Here is a 15,949-nt window from a genome sequence, read left to right on the forward strand (position 1 = left end):
ATTTCTTGACAGGAAACATTGCTATCAGCAAAGAGATACTTATTTTGCTCTAAGGTAAACATAAATTCAAAGCAAATTCAAGACATTATTTCTAACTACAATTTTTTAAATGGAAGTTTACTTAATATTTCTCCATGTCTACCCACCTGCCTTTTTCTTTTCTTTTTTTCTTTTTTTTTTTTTTTTTTTTTGAGACAGTCTCGCTCTGTCGCCCAGGCTGGAGTGCGGTGGCCGGATCTCAGCTCACTGCAAGCTCCGCCTCCCGGGTTTACACCATTCTCCTGCCTCAGCCTCCCGAGTAGCTGGGACTACAAGCGCCCGCCACCTCGCCCGGCTAGTTTTTTGTATTTTTTTCGTAGAGACGGGGTTTCATCGTGTTAGCCAGGCTGGTCTCGATCTCCTGACCTCGTGATCTGCCCGTTTCGGCCTCCCAAAGTGCTGGGATTACAGGCTTGAGCCACCACACCCAGTCCCACCTGCCTTTTTCATCTCAACTCTCCTCATACCATCTTTCTTCTACTTCCTGTAAGTCAAAAGTATTCAAGCTCCAAACCTGAGGGCCTCTTACTTCCCCCTGCAATATGGCTTTTATCAATGCCACCACGTTCATCTGTCAGGGTTGTAGAAATACAAACTGCAATTATAAATGTGGATGGAGTTCAAGTTCTTTCTCAGAGAGCTCTCTGGCCTCATGCCAATTAGGATAGGAGGTACGTCACCTAATTCTACATATTTGCACACCTAACTGAGCTCTGAGACTGGTAACATCCTTAGCACACTCTTGGAGTCCCTACAGATGTCTCTGCCCTTATCAGATAATTCCTTCAGGGAGAGAATAACAAGCTCAGCTTTTTCTGAACCCTCCCTGGGCCCCCACAGGCACTCTTCCTACACAATACTGACACTGGGCTCCATGAGGAGTGCATTCTCCTTGACTTACCAGATACATTAAGAGTAAGGCTGGGCACTTAGCAGATAAATGGAACCGTCTGGAAATCACTGTTTGTCAATATGTTCCCCTCACTCTGAGAACTCTGTTAGGATATCTTCACAGGAGGCATATGCTAATATTTTTTTCATTTTATTTTATTTTGAGACAGGATCTCACTCTGTTGCTCAAGCTGAGTGTAATGGCATAATCACAGATCACTGCAGCCTTGACCTCCCAGGCTCAAGCAATTCTCCTGCCACAGCCTCCCGAGTTGCTGGGACTACAGGCACATACCACCATGGAAAGCTAATTTTTGTATTTTTTGTATTGATAGGGTTTCACCATGTTGACCAGGCTGGCCTCCAATTCCTGGGCTCAAGCGATCTGTGCACCTTGGCCTCCCAAAGTGCTGGGATTACAGGCATGAGCCACTGCACCTAGCCCACTAATATCTTAACTTGCTAAAATATTATCCCTATGATAATGGTGAAAAGCCACAAGGAATTGGAGCAGAAGATCCAAGTCTTGGTTCTGGTGCCAGATCTCTCTAAGTGTCAACACAGAAGGTAAAACCCACATCACAGGGGCATTGTTGTGAAGTGTAAATGAGGTAACACATGTCTTATCATTACCCATAATGATTCCAGACCTAGTCCACTACCCATCCCTTTGGTACGGACTCAGCTTCTCCTTCAAGCATTGGGTCATATCATTTCGGTGATACAATACTTGCAGGACTGCATAGCTGCTTCAGGGGCTGCCTCACACTACACAAAGTCACTGTTCCCTTCCACCCGGGCCCTGCTGTAGACCTGCCCCACCATGTGTCTCTTACATTTGCTGCAAGGTGGGGGCTCTTTCCACACTTATGATGAAGGTTTTGGGATTTTTTCTCCCCCTCTCTCAGTGTCCCTGCTATCCTTCCCTGCAAATCTAGCTTCATATTACTCAGGATTAGCAGAGTATCTTAATGCAGGAAGATTACATGTTACATGACATAAATATTTAACAACATTGGACTTGCTTTTCTCCTTCTCTCTTTTATGTCAGCCAAGGTCAACAATTTGCTCTTTTTTCCCAAAAATATTCCTAAGGTAAGATCAATTATGTGACCTTATTTTCCCTACTTTTTTAAAAGTTGCTTTAAGTATTATTTATAATAAAAAGCAAACATGTAACCAAGCACAACTTAATGAAAATTAAAGATAATGTCTTCTATATTTACATTTAAATTACAGAGAAATAAGTATGTGGAAACCATCATCAATAGTAGTTGTTAGGCTTATAAAATACTTTGTGCACTTAGAGACTACTAAACCACAACAGATTTTAGTTTCCTTCCTTCTCCTCCTCCATCCTGACCTATCCCCATCCTTAACAAGCCAACAAAGGTGATTTCAGACTCTGAAGGGCTCCTGATCAGTAGATCACACACAATAAAAAATACCAACCTTTATTTTAAAATGTTAAACTTACTACAGGCTGATCAGAAAAGATCAAATATGACTTCTTTAAACGTGCAATTTTTGAAATTAGAAATTTTGGCTGATAACGTATTTCTGAAGTGAAGATGTTGCCCGTTTCAAATATTGAATAAGATCTTCTCTTTCACTTTTCTTTTTAAGACCAGCAAAGATCATTTTTAGTTCCAGGGATATCTTTCTTTCTTTCTTTCCTTCCTTCCTTCCTCCCTCCCTCCCTCCCTCTCTCTCTCTCTCTTTCTTTCTTTCTTTCTTTCTTTTTGAGACGGAGTTTTCCTCTTGTTCCCCAAGCTGGAGTGCAATGGCACAATCTTGGCTCACTGCAACCTCTGCCTCCCAGGTTCAAGCCATTCTCCTGCCTCAGCCTCCCAAGTAGCTGGGATTACAGGTGCGCACCACCACGCCTAGCAATTTTTTGTATTTTTAGTAGAGATGGGGTTTCACCATGTTAGCCAGGCTGGTCTTTAATGCCTAATCTCAGGTAATATGCCTGCCTTGGCCTCCAAAGTGCTGGGATTACAGGTGTGAGCCACCACGTGCAGTCCCAGGGATATATTTCTTTGGGTTCTCCAAATATTCCACCAGAGTCTCTTCTTCCCATACTATACCTACAAAGGTGAAGGTAAGTTTTAAGTTTGTGTAGTTACATTTGTAGGGCTTACTTTCTTATCTGACCTACATATGTGAACAAAAGATTAATCTTGGACTCAGTAGGGAGGTTATTTTAACTGAGACTTACAGATTCTGACCTATAAGAAATTTCCAAAATTCGTCTCCACTCCTTGGCTTCTCTGTAGAAATCCAATAGTCGCATACTGTTTAGGGTCTTCTACAGTAAACCAGTGAACTACCACTAAAGACATGTTATGCTTAAGCAGTTCCTCATCCTCCAAGAATCACAGTGAGTTCCTTCTAGAAAAGGTCTTAGAGATCATGTAATCCAATCTTTAATTTTGCAGATTAGTAAATGATGGTCCAAAACTTGCCCTAAGATTACAAAGCTACCTAGAGTCATGAATTTATGACTACTAACTCATGTTTCCATGTGTTTTCTACCTATCCTACCAAGCTGCCTCTATCCAGATCTCCATCAAAATCCACGATTTCAAAAATCCAGTTTTAAGAAAATAGAGAAAGGTTCCTTTTTTTCTCTCTAAAACCAGTCAAAACGATCACAGAGAAAGAAAAACAGAAATGCTACCTTCACTTTTGATGAAACTTTTGAGGAAGCACCTATTATAATTGTTATAATTAGAAGCCTACCAAGGACATGAAACCTGGACCCCAGAGTGGAATGACACTTTTCACTAACCATCTCTCCAAAGTAGGTGACACACTCTGAAAGGCAAAGGTATAAGCCTTTTTTAGCTCAAAAAGAATAGGACATATCAGCTGGCCATGAAAATCTTCTTAAATTCAGTTTGACACCATGGAGGACCAGGGGAGCCAGGATGAATGAAGAAAACATAAATATGTCCTCTTTGAAAGAAGGACTCTAACTTACATTATAGGGTACAAGAGAAACTGCAAAGGTAACATAACCCCAGGCCTGCCAGTCTTTGCCACCTGAAGTAAAGAGCCAAATAACAGCCCCACCAAAACATACACCCATACATGCTCAGGCATATGTTATCTCTAATGTAACTATGGGTAAGGAAGACGTCAAAACTAACCAGAAAACTCAGACCATCATCCTTATTTTCTTTTGGCAAATAACTAGTCCAAAAAGATTATCTTCATCAGAAGGTGGATAATAATCAAAAATAACCAGCACAAGAAAGTACTGAAAATACACACAATACACACAGCATACGCACACACACACACACACACACACACATCACATATATACACACAGCAGAAAGGAATATGAAAAACAAAAGTTAGGCCAGGCATGGTGGCTCACACCTATAATCCCAGCACTTTAGGGAGGCTGAGGCTGGTGGATCTCTTGAGCTCAGGAGTTCAAGACCAGCTTTGGTGACATGGTGAAATCCCATCTCTACAAAAAATAGAAAAAAAAAAAATGGCCAGGCATGGTGATGCACGTCTGTGGTCCCAGCTACTCGGGAGGCTGAGGTAGGATGATCAATTGAGTCCAGGATGTCAAAGCTGCAATGAGCTGAGATTGCACCACTGCACTCCAGCCTAAGCAACAGAGTGAGACCCTGTTTCAAAAAACAAAATCGAAATGTTAAATGAAAAATACACATCAGAAGTTATGTGTTAATAAACAGGCAGATGAAAATCATAACCACATTTCCATGGATTCAAAAAAGGCCATTATGAATTAAGGGCTCAAAGTAGAGTGTTCTAGTCTATTTTCACACTGCTATAAAGAAATACCCAAGACTGAGTAATTTATAAAGGAAAGAGGTTTATATGTCTCACAATTCCACATAGCTGAGAAGGCCTCAAGAAACTTACCACCATGGTAGAAGGTGAAGAGGAAGCAAGCACCTTCTTCACAAGGCAGCAGGAGAGAGAAGCATGAAAAGGAGGAATTTCCAAACACTTATAAAGCCATCAGATATTGTGAGAATTCACCATCATGAGAACAGCATGGGAGAAACTGCCCCCATGATCCAATCACCTCCCACCAGGTCCCTCCCTCCACATGTGGAGATTATGGGGATTGCAATTCGAGATGAGATTTGGGTGGGGACACAGAGCCAAACCATGTCATTCCACCCCTGACCCCTTCCAAATCTAACATCATTTTTACATTGCAAAACCAATCATGCCTTCTCGACAGTCCCCCAAAGTCTCAACTCATTTCAGCATTAACTCAAAAGTCCATAGTCAAAAGTCTCATCTGAGATAGTCAGTCCCTTCCTCCTATGAGCCTGTAAAATCAAAATAAAGTTATTTACTTCCTAGATATAATGGGGATACAAGCAATGGGTACATACACCCATTCCAAATGGGAGAAATTGGCCAAAACAAAGGAGCTACAAGCCCCATGCAAGTCCGAAATCCAGCCAGGCAGTCAAATCTTAAAGCTCCAAAATGATCTCCTTTGACTTGATATCTCACATCTGGGTCGTGCAAAAGATGAGTTCCCATAGTCTTGGGCAGCTCCACTCCTGTGGCTTTGCAGGGTACAGCCCTGCTCCTGGCTGCTTTCATAGGCTGGCATTGAGTATCTGTGGCAAAACAGTCACACATGCAAGCTGTTGGTGGATCTACCATTCTGGGGTCTGGATAATGGTGGCCCCCTTCTCATAGTTCCATTAGGCAATGCCCCAGTGGGGACTCTGTGAGGGGGCTCCAAGCCCACATTTCCCTTTCACACTGCCCTAGCAGAGGTTCTCCATGAAGGCTCTGCCCCTACAGCAGACTTCTGCCTGGACATCCAGGTGTTTCTATACATCCTGTGAAATCTAGGCAGAGGTTCCCATACCTCAATTCTGGACTTCTGTGTATCTGCAGGCCCCACACCACATGGAAGCTTTCAAGACTTGGGGCTTGCACCCTCTGAAGCAATGGCCTGTGTTGTACCTTGGCCCTTTTTAGCCATAGTTGGAACTGGAGTGACTGGGAAGCAGGGCACCAAGTCCAAAGGCTGCACAGAGCACAGAGCAGCAGTGGGGCCCTGGGCCTGGCCCACAAAATCATTTTTCCCTCCTAGGTCTCAGGCCTGTAATTGGAGGGGCTGCCTTGAAGGTTTCTGACATGCCCTGGAGATATTTCCCCCATTGTCTTGGTGCTTAACATTGTCTTGCCAATTAACTCCTTGTTACTTGTAGAAATTTCTGCAGCCAGCTTGAATTTCTCCCCAGAAAACAGGTTTTTCTTTCTTTCTTTTTTTTTTTTTTTTTTTTTGAGACAGAGTCTCGTTCTGTCACCCAGGCTGGAGTGCAGTGGTGCAATCTCGGCTCACTGCAAGTTCCACCTCCCAGGTTCACGCCGTTCTCCTGCCTCAGCCTCCAGAGGAGCTGGGACTACAGGCTCCTGCCACCACGCCACGCTAATTTTTTTTGTTTTTTTGTTTTGTATTTTTAGTAGAGATGGGGATTCACCATGTTAGCCAGGATGGTCTCGATCTCCTGACCTCATGATCTGCCCACCTCGGCCTCCCAAAATGCTGGGATTATAGGCATGAGTCACCGCACCCAGCCCAGGTTTTTCTTTTCTACTACATGTTCTGGCTGTAAATTTTCCAAACTTTTATGCTCCGTCACCTCTTGAACACTTTGCTGCTTAGAAATGTCTTCTACCAGATACCCTAAATCATTTCTCTCTCAAGTTTGAAGTCCCACAGATCTCTAGGGCAGGGGCAAAATGCTGCCAGTCTCTTTGCTAAAGCATAGCAAGAGTGACCTTTACCGCAGTTCCCAACAAGTTCCTCATTTTCATCTGAGACCACCTCAGCCTGAACTTCATTGTCCACGTCATTGTCAGCATTTTGGTCAAAATCATTCAACAAGTTTCTAGGAAGCTCCCAACTTTTCCACATCTTCCTGTCTTCTGAGCCCTCCAAATTGTTCCAACATCTATCTGCCCATTATCCAATTCCAAAGTCTCTTGCACACATTGTTGTTGTTTTTTTTTTTTTTTTTTAAGACAGAGTCTCGCTCTGACACCTAGGCTGTGGTGCAGTGACACGATCTCAACCCATTGCAACCTCCGGCTCTGGGGTTCAAGCAATTCTCCTGCCTCAGCCTCCCAAGTAGCTGGGACTACAGGCGCGTGCCACCACACTCAATTAATTTTTTGTATTTTTAGTAGAGACAGGGTTTCATCGTGTTAGCCAAGATGGTCTTAATCTCCTGACTACGTGATCCACCTGCCTTGGCCTCCCAAAGTGCTGGGATTACAGGTATGAGCCACTGCGCCTGGCCATCTCTTACATGTTTTTAAGTATCTTTACAGCAGTGCCCCAAACCCCTGGTACCAATTTACTATACTAGTCGATTCACACTGCTATAAGGAAATACCCGAGATTAGGTAATTTATAAAGGAAAGAGGTTTAATTGACTCACAGTCCCACATGTCTTGGAGGCCTCAGAAAACTTACAATCATGGAGAAAGATGAAGGGGAAGCAAGGTACCTTCTTCACAAGGTGGCAGGAGAGAGAAGTGTGAATGAGGAGCTTCCAAATACTCATAAAACCATCAGATCTCATGAGAAATCAATGACTATCACAAGAACAGCATGAGGGAAACCGCCCCATGATCCAATCACCTCCCACCAGGTCCCTCCCTTGACATGTGAGGATTATGGGGATTATACTTCAAGACAAGATTTGGATGGGGACACAGAGCCAAACCATATCATACAGCTACAAAGGCACGAGTAGAAAATGATAAAACAGAAACACATAAGTGACAGCAAAAAGGGACAATGCTACTGCTAGCACAATCAGACTTCAAAATACTGATAAAAATGAAATGGAAAAAATAGTTTTAAATGATCACTCTAGCTATCAGCCCTAAGGTCAAATGACAGATACAGAAGATCCTCAGACAAGGAGATACAAGATCTGTACAACTGGTGGCCCAAGTAAGACTTTTAAAAAACAAATGAAATAGAGTAAAACTATTACAACATATAATTCAAGAAAACTTTCAAAAATAAAAGCACTGAATCTATCAACTGGATGAATACAACATGTCCCAGGAGATATTGAAATTGATCAATCAAGGCCTAGATATAGCCTAGTAAATTTGCTAACTCTCAGTAAGACTTTTACTGAAACATAGAGAGAAAAGAATAAAATAAAAAACCAAGTAACTCATAATGGAAAGTCATCAGGCTGGTTTTATATTTCTCCAAACAATAATTCAACATAAAGCATATAAAATCCTGAGCAATTAAAATGTCTCCCAATAATTTTATGCCCAAATTATCACTCAAGTGTAATAACAATCCCCAGCTGTTTTTAAACATCCAAAAACTGGGACAATATAGTTCCAGTAATACTTTCTTATTGTTATTACTGATAGAAAAACCATCCACCACCCAAAAGATAAATGAAGATAATATGGTAAAATCTGGGAACACTCACTGGTACAATTTAAATGTGGAACAAATATTAAAAACAACTGTGGTAATTATGGTTACATGGGGTGTAAATGATATATGGCATATCAGAGTAGAAATAACAACATACCTTAGTGGTAAGAGTTGGAGACTATGAAAAATGGGAGGTTGTATAAATATTTTGACTTTGTCATCCCTCAGAGTGGAGGATAAGCAGATGTTGCTTAATGTAGATCAATCTAATTATAGAGGCACATGGATATTCTTTAAAGTATAAATATGACTATCAAAATTATAAAAAAGAATAATATTGCCAAATAAATGTAGTCGGTAGAGGGACAGGAATAGGAGAAGGTCAGGAAAAGTGAACATACATAATTTCCTTACCACTTATAATGGTAAATATTTCTTTTGAACTATTTGAATTTTTGTATAATGTAAGCATTTCAAGATATTTTTAAAGTTATTAATACATTTATGATTCAATGTGCTCCTACTGCATCCATTAACAAGATTTGACATGACAATAGGCAAAAGATAAAGACTTAAATCCCTTATAAGATAGTTTAGCTAAATATGCTAATCTCATGATACGATTTCTTTAAAGGCCCAAGAAAACCGGAGTTTGTATCCTAGTTCCACCATTTATTAGCATAGAATCCTGGAAAAATCATGAATTAATTCAAACAACTTGTTTCTAAAACCTGCTTCAATTATCACTGCCCAAAAATGCAAGTGGCACTTCAATGCACTATAAAGACATTATTCTCAAAAGAAAAATTTTATCCATTTACTGATGTTTTTAAAAACACTGTATGGCCAGGCACGGTGGCTCATGCCTGTAATCCCAGCACTTTGGGAAGCCAAGGCGGGCAGATCACTTGAGGCCAGGAGTTCAAGATCAGCCTGGCCAACTTGGTGAAACCCCGTCTCTACTAAAAATACAACAGTAAAAAAAATTAGCCGCATGTGGTGGTGCATGCCTGTAATCCCAGCTACTCCGGAGGCCGAGGCAAGAAAATAGCTTGAATCTGGGACACAGAGGTTGTAGTGAGCCGAGATCACAACACTGTACTCCAGCCTGGGTGACAGAGTGAGTGAGACTCGATCTCAAAAAAAAGAAGAAGAAAGAAAAACACAGTATATACGGTTCAACATCACCAGTTATTAGGGAAATGAAAACCAAAACCACAAGATAGCACTTCAAACCCATTAGGATGTCTGTTATCACAAAAACAGAAAATAAGTGTTAGTGAGAAGTTGGAGAAATTAGAACCCTTGTGTATTCTAATTCACAATGGAATTGTGGAAACATAAAATGATGCAAGCACTGTGGAAAAGGATATGGTTGTTCCTCAAAAAATTAGACACAGAATTATCATAGGATTCAACAATTCCACTTCTGGGTATATACCCAAAGGAATGAAAACAGGGACTCAACAGATATTTGTACACCCATGTGCATAGCAGCATTAGTCACAAGAGTCAAAAGGTGGAAGCAACCCAAGTCTCCATCAATGGATAAATAGATAAACAAAATGCTATCTACATATAATAGAATAGTATTCAGTCTTTAAAAAGATAGAAATTTTGACACATGTTACAACATAGATGAACCTTGAAGACATTATGCTAAGTGATATAAGCCACTCACAAAAGGACCAATACTGTATGATTTGATTCCACTTATATTAGGTACCTAGGGCAGTCAAATTCACAAAGACACAAAGTAGAATGCCAGTTGCCAGGGGCTATTCAATGGGTACAGAGTTTCAATTTGAGAAAATGAAAATGTTCTGGAAATGGATGGTGGTGATGGTTGCAAAACAATGTGAATGTGCTTAAAATGACACAGAATTTTACAGTTAAGATGGTTAAAATGGTAAATTTTATCTCATATATATTTTACTACAATTTTAAAAACCACATAATATAAGATTATTGCTATAATCATGAGTTTCATAAAACTATATTCTATACAAGTCATATGGGATGAAGAATCTTTAAAATTGAGAATTTCTGTAATCTTCTGAAAATAAAAATAGTATAATTATTTGAAACAGAAAGGTCATACACAGAAAATAAAATACAGTTGACAGTGCACCACAATTTTTATTAACACTGAACCACTGACTTCCTGGTTCTTCTTAGTTTTTGAAGTCTGTTTTTAGCTAAGCTGTGCTAATGTATTTTCTAAATCCTTGTTTAGTTTTAAGTCAACTTATTTTAAAATCCTAGCGCAATTAACATAGTAAGCTACTTATTATTCTTATTTCATCAGCAGAACAAATAAATAATAATATTATATCCTCAATTTAGTCACAAATATTACTTAAACAATCTGATTTATGGAAATTTTATTTCTAATTCTCAAATAACATTAAAACCAAGCCTTATACAGCTTTCAACCACTGGCAACAATCTATATAATAAAAGACATATTTGTTATAAGTTTTAATAGTTTTTCAAATCAATGCTATTAAGGAATGAATTTCTCAAATTACTGGCAGTTAGAGGAACAATATTGGCTTAAGACTGCTCTACAAATTAGAAGTTCAAAAATTGTGCTTATAACAGGATAATAATAATAAAATGACTCTACAGAGAAATACTACTCTAAAAATTAAGAAGTCATATAAATGCTAACAATGAAGATGAGTTAAAAACTGATCTATTCAGTAGCCTATCAACTGAGAATCCTACTGCAATAAGGGCAATGCAAGTTTAACACTACCTGCCCAGACTAAGCGCAGACTCCATAGTCCCTTTGCTTCAGACACCAGCTGCAAGCTCAGGGGCCCCTAAGCCACCCAAACTTCCAGCTAATTGGCTACAAATTTAGGGGTTCCCACAACCTCGTCAACTTCAATAATTTATCACTAGAACAACTCACAGAACTCAGGAAAGAGCTATACTTGCAATTACAGTTGTATTATAAAGGATACAAATCAGGACTAGTCAGAGAAGAGACCCATAGGGTGACAGCTGGAAGGGTCCCAAATGAAAAGCTTCCGAGTCATTTATTTGTGGAATCAGGTCTCATCACTCTCCCAACACATGGATGTGTTCACCAACCAGGAAGCTCAACCAGAGTTCCAGTTGAAAGTGTCTAGAGTTTTTAATCAGGGCTTCATTACACAGGCATGATTGTGTGAATCACTGGCCATGTGACTGAACTCAACCTCCAACCCCCATTCTGTTCCCAGAGGTCAGACTTACTCATCTAGCTCAAAGCCTTAATTCTGTAATCACCTGCTTAGTCCTTGCAGCTTGGTCAGCACCAATCCTGAAACTATCTGGGAGTTCACCACAATTCATCGTATTAACATAAACTCAGGTCTTGGTCCCAAGGGCCAACTATAATAACAAACATATTCCTGTCACTCTGGAAATTGCAAGGTTTTAGAGGTTCCTTGCCAGGAACCCAGGAGAAAGACCAAAGTATTACCAGTACCTATCACCAGCATTTTTGCACATCCCAAATACAATGATATTGTGTTAATAATAAATATGCTGATATTTTAAAAGATGCTAAAATACTATTGAATTGACAAATATTAAATTTTATTCAATGTACTTATAGTATAAGTACTTTATCAATTATGTATTTATAAATTTATTTACTTAATTTCTTTTATTTTTTTTTTTGAGACAAAGTCTCACTCTGTCACCCAGGCCAGAGTGTAGCTGTGAGATCATGGGTTACTGCAGCCTTAACCTCCTTGGCTCAAGGCATCCTCCTGCCTCAGACTCCTGAGTAACTAGGACTAGAGGAATATACCACCACATCCGGCTAAATTTTTTTCTTTTTTTCTTTTTAGACAAAGTCTTGCTCTGTTGCCCCAGCTGGAGTACAGTGGCGTGATCTCGGCTCATCGCAACCTCCGCCTCCTGGATTCAAGCGATTCTCCTGCCTCAGTCTACCAAGTAGCTGGGACTGCAAGCGCACACCACTATGCCTGGCTAATTTTTGTATTTTTAGTAGAGATGTGGTTTCACTATGTTGGCCAGGCTGGTCTGAACTCCTGATCTCGTGATCTGCCCACCTCGGCCTTCCAAAGTGCTGGGATTACAGGCGTTAGCCACCACACCTGCCCTAAGGTTTTTTTTTTTTTAGGAGGTGGGGTTTCACCATATTGTCCAAACTGGTCTTGAACTCCTGACCTCAGGTGATCCACCTGCCTTGGCCTCCCAAAGTGTAGGGGTTACAGGCATGAGCCACCATGCCCAGCCATCAGCTAATTTATTTTTTGTAGAGAGAGGGTCTTACTACATTGCCCAGGCTGGTCTTGAACTCCTGGCCTCAAGTAATCCTCCCACCTCAGCCTCCCAAAGTGTTGGGATTACATGTGTGTGCCACCAGGTTTGGCTAATTATATATTTATTTTATATGTAAAAGTAGTCCTTTATTATGAGTCTCCCCCAAATAAAGATATGTTGAGGTCCTAACCCCTGGTAACTCAGAATATGAGTTTGTCTGGAAATAGAGTCAGTGGCAGATGTGATTAATTGAGATGAGGTCATATTGGTGTAGGATGAGCCCATAATCCAATATGATTGGTGTCCTTATGAGACAATGGTCATGTAGAGACAGAGATGCACAGGGGTCATGTAATAACAAAGTCAGAGATTAGAATTATGTAGCTAGAGGCCATAACTAGAACTTTACCCATAAAAAGCAATGAAAAGCATCACAAGAAGTATTGATTGCCATAAAAAATTATTAGACTTACTTTCTCAGTACCACCTGTTGCATTCTGGGTTGTTTGTTGTACTTTTGTTGTTGTTGTTGTTGTTAAACATTTCCAATGGGGGGAAGGAATGAAGTACTGATACGTGCTACAATTTAGATGAGCCTTGAAAACATTATGCTAAGTGAAAGAAGTCAGATACAAAGGGTCACATATTATATGATTCCTTTTATATGATCCAATAGGCAAGTCCAAAGAGACAGAATGCAGATTAGTGGTTGCCAGGGAATAGGGTTAAGAGGGAATGCAGAGTGATTACTTAATAGACACAGTTATTCTGGAGTGAAAAAAAAAGTTTTGAAACTAGGGAAAGGTGGTGATTTTACAGCATTATGAATGCACTAAATGCTATGGAATTATGCACTTTAAAATGGCTAATTATGTTACATAAATTTCACTTCAGCAAAAATAATAAAAAGAAATAAAAAATAAAATAAAACCCTTTCCAAATAGTAGTGACTTGAAATGCCAACCTATAAGATATGCTAGGCCCCAAGAAAAGTTTCAAATAGAGTTATACCCTATTTTGAAAAAAGCTGATATATATATATCTCTCTCTCTCTCTCTCAAAAAAGCTGATATATATAACTATATATATAAAAAACTATATATATATTTAACAGGATTATCATATTATAATCTCCATTCTTAGAGATTTTATATATATATACACATATATACACACACACATATATCTCCATATGATTATAATATCCAGGAATGACAAATTGCTTTGCAAAGATAGTCTTTTCCAATCACTTCGATCTTAACCCTAAGATACTGTCTCATTTTATCTACCCTCTTTCCACCAACAAAAAACCATGCTGAATATACTCTTCAAACTATATAATATTCCTCCCACTCTGCTAAAATCAATACTGCAAATAGAATCACTACTGCCATTATACCACTAAAATATGATTTTTTTAAAATCTAACTTATACTTTTTCAAGATAAATGTACTACCTAAAATCAAATACCCTGTATAGGCAAAAACCTATGACATACAAGATTCTTAATTCTTCTGATTAAAAGGATGATCAGTTATCCAAATGCAGGTCTTACGATATAAATCCATATTTCAGTAATATGTAAAGAGTGGTCCATTTTTAACGCCGCAGATTAGGAAATTGTTATAATGCCAAATCATGTGCTTTATTCTTTCCTACAAAGTATCTGGTTCTCTCCCATAACTGCTAGTTTTTACCTTTTTAGTTTAAAAAGTTTAAAAAACTTTTTAGTTTAGTTTTACCTGCTTAGTTTTTGTTTGCCTCTGTATAAGAAAATGCTGGTGTTTGTCCCGTTTTTCAGTCAAAGGAGGCCCCAGAGATTTGGACCAGTCTTGTGTTTTTCACCTTTTTCCACTGTGTGGCACTGAGCACATTTTTGAATGAAGATCTTCTTGCCTGCTTCAGCGTCTCCCATGTTGCTCTGCAATGGAACATTAAAACCACAAACCAAAAATATATATCCATTAGATTTTCAAAGCTAGAGAGAAAAAAGAATTCCATCACTTTGGCTGAAGTGAATGCTGATGACGTTAAACAACAACATATCATTTAAAGCATGCAAGCTTTAATGTCTGAGTGTTCAAAAACACAGATATATTATAGCATCCAATTTCATAAAGACAATCATCTCATTAATTAGGCTTATTTTAAGTTTCTAGCCATAGCTACTTCAGAAACTGCTATTGGTATCAAACAGGTTTTACTTCAGCCTTCAAAGAATTATATTAATTTATCCAGGTCAATCATAATCCTTTTCATTTCTAAAAAGTGCATGTGCAAAAGATGATGTAAAACATATAGGTCTAATTTTGCATCCCCTTATTTAAAAATAAGAATAGAATAGGAAAGCTGTTTAAATGTGATATTACTATGAGTATTTATATGTCTACAATAATCAAACTGTAAAAATAAAAATTATACAGAAAAGAATGCAGCCATGGAAACCTATATGTAACATAATTTCTCATTTACTTTACATTCTTAGTTATAGATACCAAATTAGATCAAGAATTATCTGAAAGCAATCAGAAATAACGTTAATGAGTTCGGTCAGCATTAGTATGCATTTAATACTAATGTAGTGGAAAATATACAGTTTTAAGTAGTAAAGACCTTACTGGGCTGGGTGCAGTGGCTCACACATGTAATCCCAGCACTTTGGGATGCCAAGGTGGGCGAATCACAAGGTCAGGAGTTCAAAATCAGCCTGGTCAAGATGGTGAAACCCCGTCTCCACTAAAAATACAAAAATTAGCCGGGCATGGTGGCGGGCACCTGTAATCCCAGCTACTCAGGAGGCTGAGGCAGAGAATTGCTTGAATGCAGGAGGTGGAGTTTGCAGTGAGCTGAGAACTCACCACAGAACTCCAGCCTGGGTGACAGAGAGAGACTCCCTCTCAAACAACAAAAAGCAAAAACAAAAACCTTACTGTATGGTGGTAGATACATAAAATAAATTTTTTACGAAGATATTTTGGTTGAGACTGTTAAAAATTCTGTAACTAAATAAATGCCTCCTCCACCTAAAATGATGTAAAAATTAAAATAATTTCAAACTCTCAAAAAATTTTACTTTATCAGTGTCTCAGAAGGTTCTCCATGGTGGTACAGGATGACATAATGAAGGCCCTGAATGTGGAACCAGATGGCACAGGCCTCACCTGCAGCCTCGCACCCAATATCATCTCACAGCTGTGAGCCCCTGGGTCAGATCACTTCCTCCACCCCTCCCTATCTCACCTGCCCAGCCAACTGGGAGCTTGGCCAGATTTCTGCAATAAACACTTGTG

The 15,949-nt window shown here is 39.3% G+C and overlaps 1 protein-coding gene and 1 pseudogene across 1 annotated transcript in view; both read right to left on the reverse strand.

Annotated features, from left to right (window-relative positions):
- The window catches only part of PDE11A (phosphodiesterase 11A), a 514,093-nt gene extending 499,535 nt beyond the window's left edge, over positions 1–14,558 (reverse strand). The window contains exon 1 of the mRNA XM_026454253.1: positions 14,402–14,558. The gene's annotated coding sequence lies outside the window, so the exon portion shown is untranslated. The remainder of the gene's footprint in view (positions 1–14,401) is intronic.
- Positions 2,464–14,574, reverse strand: LOC113224980 (annotated as a pseudogene).
- Between the last annotated feature and the right edge of the window lie 1,375 nt (positions 14,575–15,949).

This window comes from Piliocolobus tephrosceles, chromosome 11, assembly GCF_002776525.5.
Source record: "Piliocolobus tephrosceles isolate RC106 chromosome 11, ASM277652v3, whole genome shotgun sequence".
Taxonomy (NCBI): Eukaryota; Metazoa; Chordata; class Mammalia; order Primates; family Cercopithecidae; genus Piliocolobus; species Piliocolobus tephrosceles.